Below are 3992 nucleotides of genomic sequence, written 5' to 3'. Positions count from 1 at the left end.
CGCCCGGACCCGCAGCCCCGCCGCCCCACGCCGCCTCCCGAACCCCGCCGGAGCCGCCCGACCCCGCCGGATCCCGCCGGACCTGAGGTAGCCGTTGCGCCGGTTTTCGCCAGAAAACCATGCAGTTTTTTAGAAACCCCGGTTTATTTCTTTTTTACAGATCGATTTGGTTTTCTTTCGGTTTAGTCTTTTTAGCGAGCGTTTGCTCATTCGTTCGTTTTAACGAATGCGTTCATCGTTTAGTTACAGTTAACGAATGTTCGTTCGATAAACTGTTCGTCGGTTTTTCTTTTTCTCGGATTTTTCCGCGATTATTCCAGATCGCGATTTCTGATCCGATTTTCGTTCTAGTATAACTTTTCGCTCGTTTATCGGAATCAGGCGATTCAAGCGCCTAGAGTTTCGTCTCGAAATTCTATTTCCGTTTAACCAACTCAAACAAGTTTTTGCTACTGTAAAATTTGACTTAGATCCAGATTAGTAAACGAAGCTTGTTTCTTTCGCCGTTTGACTTTCGTTGCTTCGTTTGATTTGATTCTTTTTGCAAACCGGAGTTCTTAAGTTGAACTTTCTGGTTAGATCTTTTATTTGAGTTTTACCTGTGCATTAGATGAGTGCTTATTGTATGCTTGTTTGTTTGCGATAGAGTACCCGGAGTGCGCCGCTTGCTACTTCGAATCTCTAGGTTTCACGGATCATCAGCAAGGCAAGTAACACTTTGATCATACCTCTTTACTACCCAGTTTTATTGCATTAGACCAATCCTCAAACATTGCATGATTAGGATCTGATTAAATTGTGGGTATCGGGAAGTAGATGAGGTAGTACCTATTACCTGTTTTGTTATCAAACCTTTGGGAGTTACTTCTACGTTTGCTCATATTGCTATGCTATGCTAGTAGACGTGGATTGGGTTTGAGAGATCTTTCCATGACAGTTGTGAGATTGTTAATTAATGGTTAAACTTAAGGTGGCAACTTAAACTCACATCTGGGTGGATTGGGGCACCTGGAGAATCCAGTGTTGCCTGTATTTTTGGAAATCCTGGGGTTCCGTGTGATTATCCTATGGTCCGCCACCCAGGCTCAAAGGGATCATAAGATTATTCATGCTAGAAACTTCCGTGTGCAGCCACAAGCTATTATGGGCTCTAGCATAGTTGAGTAGGTTTCATGACCTCTTCCAGTGGTAGGCTAGCAGATGTAGGGGATATAGGTTGGTACTGTCTACCCGGGGTTAGAGTTAATGCTTCTGAAAGACTGTGTCTCGGTCATCCGTTTCTCAAACACCATGTAGTGCGAGAATCCCAACGGGGGAGATCGAGTCTTGTGGGGAAAAGTGCACAAACCTCTTCAGAGTGTACAAACTAATCATGGTTAGCCGTGTCCCCGGTTAAGGACATCTTGAGTATCTAGTACTTGGATTATCACGTGGATCTCATCACCATGTTACTTAATTTAATTTGATTGGGTTAATCACGTTCTTAATTGGGATTGAGATGCTGTCAACCATATCAATGTTCAACAACCACCATGATAGTTAAATAAAATTTATTCCTTTGCAGTAGGGAACAATTGGCTGTTCGCAAAACTGTAACCATAGAGCTTTCCACCAGCCAAATATGCATGTAGTATAGCCTTATTCTGTTCATTACTCTCTATGTGTTACATTGCCAGCATATTCCATGTGCTGACCCATTTTCGGGCTGCAACGTTTCATGTTGCAGACTTTTCAGACGACGAGTAAGGTGCCTTAGGTCGTGGTCTTATACTCAGTGATGCCGTTGGAGTTGATGGACTCACTTATCTTCCAAGTCTTCCGCTGTCATCGTTTTTAGATGGCCTTAAGCCATATTTATCATACTTAGTTCTCTTTTGAGACACTCGATGTAATAAGTGTGTGATTGCTACTCTGTTATAAATCCTTCGAGTACTGTGCGTGTCAGCATTACTGATCCAGGGATGACACTGGTGCACAGTAGATCAGACTGTTTGAGGTCTGGTCGCTACATTGTGCCAGCGGTACTGGCCAGTAACTCAAACACTACATCAACGCAGGACTGTGGGGTTTTCTCACTGTCTACAAGATCGTTTTTATCACCTTTCTTGGAGACCAACAGGGTTGTCTCACTATCTTGAACCTTATCTGCATTACTTTCTCTACCATTGCATAGTGGGGTGCTCTTCTCCAATATTCTGTTTGCATACTACAAGAGAAACAAGCAGACACATCACAGGTTTAGCTTGTAGTATACGAAACTCATTTTGGTAAACCGGTTCAGTAGTAAGGTGGACATGATAACAGCATGAAACAAACATATATCTATGTACTATGGTCACTGTATTGTCCATATCATTCTAGTTTATGTTCCCTAATCAAGATAGAGACACAGTTCAACTCATATATTTTTAAGACACAACAACATAGACAGAATATAAGTGTGAGAAACTACACAGCATTGTCAGCACTTGTAATATGCATCACATGAGAACATAACTGTTTATACAACTTAAACTAAAATCAACATAGAGCAAGAAGTTAGAACAGCAATCCAGTTAAAGAAATAGGTTTAAAACATACCTGTTGTGCCATTGGAGTTTCAATTGGATCCTTCAAATTCGAAAGTAGTTGGTATGAGTAAATACAGTGATGCAACAGCAAAGGAGTATGGACCATAGCTACGGAATCTGACCTGAGAACAGTTGCTCTTCTGCTTTAAACATGGAGTTTGGGTTAGCTGTGGTGGTCTTCGTGCTTTGGGCACTGCAGTAGCTTTACAAACTGCTCGTGTGGGGGTACTCTGTGGTGGACATGGTGCTTTGTCAACTATAAGTGGGTTACTATCCGCTGGGGTTGCGGTTAGATGGGTTGTAGCTGGTTCTCTGCCCAACGGTGTAAGTGTGCAATCTGGAAGAGTCTCGATTATGTGTGGTGGGGCTAGTTTGTGGGCCAGTACAACCATGGTTCTATCTGCATCGACGGGTAGTACTGTCTTTTGTGAAGAACGGGTTTTTGCTCCCTTAGATACTGCCATCACCCCCTCCAATTCAAATGGCTGATAAACAAGAAAAGAAATTGAACGTACAGACATTGTATGATAGACATATGTGGTAATTCACATATATGTTGTCTAACCAAACAGGACAGCATGACACAATTTCACATATATGATGCCTAACTAAACAGGATAGCATGACACAGTTTCAGATATATGATGGATAACTTAACAGGATATAATGGCATAATTCAACATATGATGAGTACCTAAACAGGATGACATGACAAAACTATATGATGTCTTTCTAAAATAGGTTGGGATGAAATAATTCACATACATGTTGTCTAAGTATACATGATGGCATGATATAATTGACATAATTGATTCATATACTAAGCAGCTGGCACTCGCATGTATGATCTCTAAACTAAGCGGATAGAATTCAATATTGTGCATATGATGTCTAAACTAAGCAATGCAAGACACCATATGCATCATATGAGAAATATAAACATTGCAACTTAGAGCATACACCTCAGGTGGGATATATGATTGGTCATCTGTCTCTGAATCCTTCTCTGAGGAGCTCCCTGTAACCATCGAGATATATGCTTCAACAGGTACCATTGCCTGCTCTGAAGACCTTGTTTTCACTCCAGATTTTTCCATAACCGGCTCAAATGGATGATACACATGAAGAGTAGTTCAATATACACAGATTGTCGACAAATGGAATACGTAATGAAAAAAAGATGGCATGAGATAATTCACATATATGATGCCTGGCTCCATGGCGGTGCATAATTCACATATATGATAACTGGCTGAAAAACATGGCATTGCATAATTCACATATCTGATATAGAAAGCAAACAAGAGGCATTCACACAAAGCATGTCTAATCTAAGCAGATGGCATGGCAATGCAAGACACCATATGCATGATATGAGCAATATAACCCAGCCAAGTTAGAGCATGCACCTCGGGGGGGGGG

This window comes from Triticum aestivum, chromosome 1D, assembly GCF_018294505.1.
Source record: "Triticum aestivum cultivar Chinese Spring chromosome 1D, IWGSC CS RefSeq v2.1, whole genome shotgun sequence".
Classification (NCBI taxonomy): domain Eukaryota; kingdom Viridiplantae; phylum Streptophyta; class Magnoliopsida; order Poales; family Poaceae; genus Triticum; species Triticum aestivum.
This window is presented reverse-complemented; position numbering follows the sequence as displayed.